At 44.4% G+C, this 7,378-nt stretch overlaps 1 long non-coding RNA gene across 1 annotated transcript; it reads left to right on the top strand.

The window, feature by feature from the left end:
* The first annotated feature begins 2,393 nt into the window (after nt 1–2,393).
* Nucleotides 2,394–7,068, top strand: LOC123391682. Its single transcript, XR_006606389.1, has 3 exons — nt 2,394–2,464; nt 3,183–3,426; nt 6,905–7,068. It is a non-coding gene; the product is annotated as an uncharacterized LOC123391682 (long non-coding RNA).
* Nucleotides 7,069–7,378: the final 310 nt, after the last annotated feature.

Raw genomic sequence — 7,378 nt, 5'->3', positions numbered from 1 at the left:
TGTGTATGTGTGTGTGTGTGTGTGTGTGTATACCGAGTCCAAGGCTGACCTTCTAGTAAGAACTGAGTTATTTCTTCCAGTCGCCAGTATAAGTCTTACATTTCTACCTGTGTAAAAGTGAAACAAAGCATGTGGTGTCTGTTGCAGTCCTGGTACATGAGAAATGATCTACATATTTCTAATGGAGAACAGAAGGGATCATAGAGTCAAACTCCAGCATGGGGTTTCCCCTCTGCCCCCATCCCAGCACCAAAAGGGGTTCACATACCTCAGGCCACCACGGGGAAAGGGCTCGGTTCCTGCAGCCCAGGTCTCATGCTGCAATGCCCACTGGTCCCTTAGCTACACCAAGAAGCAAATTGAGGTCATTTTCATAATTTAGGCAAAACCTCCCTTTCACTCAAATTACTGAGATATTTCAGGCAAATGCAGATTTCAAAAAAGAATTTAAATGGCAGAATTTGAGTTTGGGAACTCATTAAAAAGCAGTGAGACTTCCTGTATTGCACCAATTATAAACAATTTGGAGGAAAAGATAGGTTGCTTTTTCTCTTTTAAAGAAATTATGTAGAAAATTACTCAGGTCTTTGCTTCCTCTTTTCAGATGGGATCTGGACAGGCTGTGTTAAATACAATAACCTCCATTAGGACAGGTTTTAGATGATAAAACTGGGAGAGGAAACCAAGAAGCTCAAACTCTGTCCTCAGGCTTGCCTCCAGCTAGCCTTGCCTCTGATAAATCAGTTCATCACTCCAGGCACTAATATCTTTTCTTTTTTCCCCCACTGAAATGGAGCCAACCCCCTTTGCCACTTGTCTACTTTATAGGAATGCTCTAAAAATTAATATTCACTGTGAAACCAGGAGAGCCTCAAAGGAATGATCCTATCTCAACACGAAACATTATCTGTTTTGTTTTGCCTGTCACTCTGAGTTGGCATTGATACATTGTTCAGAATCTATCTAAAAATCTCCTTTCTTTTCCTGACCCCCATGACCAATAATGATGGGAAACAGAGTACTGGAATAAATCCAAGAAAGAAATATTTTTGCCTGTCCGTCAACTCAGCCAATAGAGTTTAAAGGGACTACGATCATTTTAAGCGGTTCAATGAACATATAAGCTATGTACTATCAAAGGCACATCAGGGGCTGCCATTCTTGTCCTTTTTTTTGTCCAGGTTTTTTAAGTGTTAAAACTAGTGTGGAGAGGAGGATGGAGATTTGTGTCTTTGGGATTTGGGGAGGTGAGTCATCCTGAGGAGCTACATGATTTTACTTACTCGGTGTTTCTAGAATCTATCCTCACCCTTCCCATCCCCAAGACCCTACTCTGAGTCAGGCTCTTATTGTCTCTTGCCTTGATGTCTGAAGCGACCTCGGAACTGGCCTCCTTGGTTACAGGGTCACCTGCTAAGCAATTCTCTGCACTGTTGCGAAGGGTCCTTGCAGAAAGCAGGCTTTGCCATGTTGGTGCCTCCATTGTCCAGAAACCACAGTCCAGCCCTCCCCAGGGAAGGGGCTTTCACACTTGGGTTACCTGTGCCTCCAGCTTCAGCTCCCGCCACTCCCTGCCTTGCACATTCCTGTTCCAAATAGCAAACTGCACATGCTTTCCCGACAAGGATGCTGCTACTGTTTACCTTTGGGCTTTGCTCTCGCTGCCCTGCCGCTAGGCATATCTCAGAGCAAGCAGACAAAAACAAACAACAAACAAACAAGGAGCACGCGTAGCTCCTTCTTCATCCTTCAGGGCCCAGATCCCGTGGCGCATCCCGTGTCTGCCTTCCTCCCTGGTCTTGTGTTCTCCTCCGGGGGTGCCTGTCTTCTGAATCCTTCCACCCCCGGCCCCGGGCAAGGCGGCAGCATCAAGCTGGCACGTAAGGTTGCATGGGTCTTGATTATGTACGCATGTCTGCCCACTGAACAGGGAGCTCTCTGAGGAGGGGGCACTTGTCTTTTCCTTCTCTGTATCTTGAGCAGTACCTGGTTCAAGAGGGGATCCAGTAAATAGCTAAATACACCCTTCTGAAGTGGCTTCTATGTGTAAGGCTCTGGGTTAAGCGTTTGGAGAAAGTTTCCAATGCTACGCTGTTCAAAGAGAAAAACTGATAAGTATATCAGTGCATATTTTAGTGAATTCTTCATTTTCCTTTGAATGAATGATCCGGAGTTATGCAAATAATTAGCAGTTGGGGGGAACCCTGTGTCAACAGCGGGCCATCTGGCAGTGTGAAGTCATAGCAGGTTGCTTCTCTTTGCTGCCACCACTCTGGGGCCTGGGGCTTTCTTGTGGCTGTGGCCTTGGGTATAGAGACCTCCCCCTTCTCTGGAGTTCTCTGCCTTGTATTCCGTTGCCATGGTAACAGCCCACTTTCATTCTGGACTTCCTTCATGGGAGAGGGGAACCTTTTACTACCATGGCGTAAACGAGGAGGGGTTATTTGAGAAATAAGTTGACAAGGTTCATCACTACCACATTCTATGAGTGCCATAAATCCTGATTTAGTGGTAGGATACTTGTAGGTGTTTGTGGCAGTACTGGAAAATAGATTAGCTATCCAGATATGGGGGGGGGGCTTTGTTTAGATATCTATGTGCCTGTTGTGATTCTATTTTTAACATGCAAAGTATTTTTGCTCTCTAAATATATGAAAAATCTGTTTTCAGTAATTCAGTGTATTAAAGAAGAGAGCAAAATTTCTAGAAGAAAAGCAGAGTGCTTTTGCAGGGTGTGGAATGATGGGATAAAGCAAGATACTAACACCTGCCCAGCACTGTCATAGGACGTCTGTTCTAATCTGTTAAGGGATTACGTGGAAACATAGTAATGTATCATTTAAATACTTTGTTTGGAATAGAGTCACCTTTGAAAAAAAAATTGCAAGCGACTTTCTTTCTAAACACCTTGATGTATTCCGGCCTGCAAACGCAGGTATGCATTGCAGAGCCCTGCTCACTGTTTGGTGACTACAGAAGTCCCACACAGAGACTCCCTTTGCGCTAAGCAAGATGTCTCAGTCTGGCTCTGTGAGTCCAGGCTCACTGTAGCTCAGCCTCTCTTCCCTTTCCTCCCAGGAGAATTGAGATTCTCTTTCTCGTTCAACTACGAGCTTACCCCTGGCCTACGCTGAGTTCCTTTTCACGTTTTACTGAGGCGTCTTCTCTTTTGTGGTTTCCAGGTTTTACTCCCAACACAGATGGAGACCTCTGGTTTACTGAAGAGGCAGGTCTCTGCTGAGTTTCATGGAAAGACATGGTTCTCCGTCTCTTGCCTCCTCCCGTTGCCTGGATGCTTGGGTTCCATTTTGATCAGATATGCCCTGCGACTTCAGCCCATTTGTTTCCCCTTGGAGGAGCCAGACAAGATTCTCGTTTATTCACTTGTAATCAGCTACTGCCATCGCAAAGAGTCACACAGAGCGCGTGAGCATTATTACACCAGGGGCATCGTATGTTCAGGCGTGGGCCCAGGAGGGGTGGGGACTTGGCTGGCAGGCTGATCTGTGACAGAAGTGATCACTAGACAGTTTTCCTGTCAAAAACAAAGGTGATACTTCGCCCGCTAGGCATCATTCTCAGTGGCTGCCCTGAGTGGGCCGCCATATTTAGTTCCTCACGACTCCAGAGGTAGCCGCAGCCAATTGGATTGGTGGGTTGGGGGGGCACGTAAGGGATAGATCCAGTTGGATTTTCTTAAGACTCCCTGAAGTAGTGACCAATGTGAGGTGTCAGTAGCCAATGGGAGGTCTATGCTAAAGGCGTAAGGGAATTGGAACTAGGAGTAAGTAGAAGCTATTGGGCCCAAACGGACAACACTGAGCATACAGAAAGAATAAACTGGCCCGTGGCCAAAAGAGAAGACTAGACACATGAAAGAGGGGGAAGAGAAATACTAAGAGGGTCAGAGAGAGTTGGAGAGAAAAAAGTAGAAAGAGAAATGTGGAGGGAGCGGAGAAGGAGGTGGGGAGAAGGGTAGAGGAAGGAGGGATGAAGAGAGCAACCTTGGTCTGTTTCCACTCCATCTGGTTTCCCATGGAATAGGATAGACCAGTACATAAAGGAACATTCCTTGGAGCTTGCCCATTTTGGTTCAAATCCTGGCTCCTTGCTAGCTTTGTTACCTTGGGCAAGGCATGGAATCTTTTTTTTTTTTTTTTTTTTACTTTGGTCTCCTCATCTGTGCAGTGGGTGCAAGCATGGTATTCACATCAAAGGGATATTGTGAGGAAGAAATAAGCACGTGTAAAGCACTTATCAGGGTGCCTGGCACACTACGTAAGTGTGACTGATTTAGTGAGAAAGCTCTCGGTTTCAACTGAGTGCTTCTCTTACCAGCTCAGGTGGCTCCTGCCATCAGTCACCCCTTGTCCCCAATCTGAGTTGAACACATTTGCGGAATGTCTGCCCCTCATAACCAAAAGCAGCTTAGCTGTAGTACCTCAAGGGGACTTTCCAAATGTTGAATATTCAAAATAGTCCTATTTTCTTTCAAATTTTATAAATTCAGGATAAAAGGAGAAATGGTGTGCCTCGTGGGAACAGAAATAGGCAGAGTGGAAGAGGAGGCTGTCAAAGTGTGTCCGTTGCCCAAACGAGTCCTCTCTAATTTGGGCCGACAGAGTGGAGGGAGTTGCCCCTTTCCTTCCTGTACAGTTACTTCTTGGGGCCCACCCCCACATGGCAATATTTTCTGTGATGGCAGGCTTTCCCCACTACTTCTGTTTGAATAAACATGCTCTCTTTTTGCTTCCCTCCATCATACAGTCTCATTTTCACCTGGAAGCTTGTAGCCTTCACACTACTCACCTGGTGTTGTATTGTTCCAAGTGTTTTTACAGGTGCTGGCCACAAAGTTCTGTTTTCAAACACAGAGAGCGAAGCCCATGGAGGTTTCGCATGGTGGTTCACACTGTCCTAGAAATCTAGTCTGTGCTTTTTGCACAGGGAGAGAGACCCTATCTCTAAGGGAGTCCTGAAAGCCTGTGCTTTCTACTCCCTTTCTGGCATGCTGGCGGGACCAGCTTGCTAACTAAAGCTGCCTGTCCAAAGTAGCGCAGACTCGGTGATCTATCTGAAATTTATTGTCTCAGAATTCTGAGTAGAAGTCTAAAATCGAGATGTCGCTTCCTTGGGCCATGGAGGCTGTGAGGGAGAGTCTGTGTTTACCTGGCTCCCAGCTTCCTGTGGTTTGTCAACCACCTTCCGTGTTCCTTGGTTTCTGCTCCATCACCCTGATCTCTGTCTTCATTTCCACATGGTGGTCTCCCTGGGTGTGTGTGTCTCTGTGCCCTCTTTTTCTAAGTCACCAGTCATACTGAGTTAGGACCCACTTCGATGGCCTCATTTAACCCCATTACCTCTATAAAGACCCTATCTCTAAATTAGATTGCATCCTCAGGTTCTGGGGTTAGGACTCCAACATAACTCATTTGTTGGCACACTACAACTCATAACACTGATAGGTCTGATGAGTGTGGACTGATCTGGCTCTTGGGGTTGACAGGTTGGTGTTAGGGCATATTGCTGGTTTGCTGGTAGTGGGGTACTTGGGAAGCAAGCCCAGTGACTATAGCAATTGTAAATTATACCCTCATTGCTTAATACTTTCTTGGCTTTTTAATTTCATACTCGCTTGGTTTCTCTATACTGTCTTTTCTTAGAATCTTCAGTTGGACCCCTAAGTGTTGGTTGGACCCAGGTCATGCACTTTGACTCTTCTTTTCCATCTACATCTTTGTCAGCTCTGTGGCTTTAAATATCATCATTAGTTTAATGTCTCTTAAATTCATACCTTTATTTCTTAAGTCCTGTTCCATCTTCTGAAATCCACACTCAAATATTTACATATATATTGTCTTGTACTCATATTCCCTTAGATGTTTAAGAGGCATCTCAAACTTCTAATGTCCAGCACTGAAATCTTGATATTCTTCCATAAATATGCTCTTTCCCTTGCATTCTCTGTCTTGGTAAATGGCATCCCTGTGGCTAGTCAAGTCCTAAAAATCCTTCTTGGATTTCTTTGCTTTCCCCCCTCCATTCAATCCAGTGCAAATCTGTGGATTGTTTCCTTGGGATCTCTGTAGCACCTGTTTACCTCTCACAATCCCTGTGGCTCCCATGGTGCTCCAGGCCTCCCCATCTCTCACCTGCATGACTACAATAGCCTCCAAAATGATGTCCCTTCCTGTGTTCCTGTTAGAATACCGTTCCAGATGGTTCAGACTCATGGAGGTCATATCCTCTTCCTTCTTTGCTTTAAATTCTCCACTGGTTCCACATTGCATGGAGAAGAAAATACAAGCTCTTTACTTTGACAGAGTATCCCACAATGGTGGGGTCTTTGTCTATCTCTCCCCTAATCCCTGCATAAAGTCCTCCAAGGCCATTCCTTCTTGAGTGTTCTCACTAGCTCTGCCCTCTTTCTAGAGAGCTCTTCTTTCGGATGTTCAGTTGACTTTACTCCTTTACAAGTCATTTATGTCTCAGCTCAAACTTTATCTCCCAGAGAGGCCCTCTCTGACCACTCAAAATAAAGCAGACACCACCCCCCTCACCATTTATTTCCTGATTAATTTTAATCCTAGAATTTATCACTGCCTGCCATCTTTTTATTCATTCACTGCCTGTCTCCTCCCATTAGAATAGAAGCTGTATAACACTAGGTACATTGTCCTACTTATCTATTTTATATTCTTAGGGCCTGAAGCAGTGTCATGCACAATTTAAGCATCACTGCAAATTTGTCAAATGAATGAATAGAGATTCTGCGTGCAAAAGGGGAATGGAACCTACGGTTAGAATGTGTACCATGTGTCAAGCATGGCTCAAGCCTTTACTGCCAGGGTTCATTTTGATACTCATGAAATCCTTTAAGTTATCTGTTCTTTCCATTTGACAGATGAAGAAAATGAGGCTTTGACAGACTACATAAGGAAGCTGATTCAACAGCTCATAAATTACAGAGCTGAAGTTCTAACTGGTTCCTACATACCTTCTACCAAAACATAAGCTGGAGGTGTTAAGTATATAATTTAACCAATGTTTTAGAAATAAAAGAGTAAGCAAGTGATTGAAAATTATTAAGAACAATTTGGTTCTGGGTCAACTAAAGAAGATACTTTTTGACCTAATCTTTCTACAGCTGGAAACTTTAATTGAAGGATTAAAGATTTGCACAGTAGAAGGTGTGCTTATGGCAGATAATCTGAAATAGAAGTTTTGAATTTTAATGAAAGGAAACTTACTAAAAGAAAAAAAAACAGTGGGCTATTTTTATTATTATACTGTTTTGGGATTCAGGACTAAGAGGCATAGTGTAATTTATGATTGGTGGTGGCGGTTGGGGTGGGGTGGAGGGAACATGAGCGGTTTT

This window comes from Mustela putorius, unplaced genomic scaffold, assembly GCF_011764305.1.
Source record: "Mustela putorius furo isolate JIRA1106 unplaced genomic scaffold, ASM1176430v1.1 tig00000275_pilon_pilon_pilon, whole genome shotgun sequence".
Taxonomy (NCBI): Eukaryota; Metazoa; Chordata; class Mammalia; order Carnivora; family Mustelidae; genus Mustela; species Mustela putorius.
The sequence above is the reverse complement of the archived record's forward strand: the minus strand, read 5'-3'. Positions and strand labels throughout refer to the sequence as shown.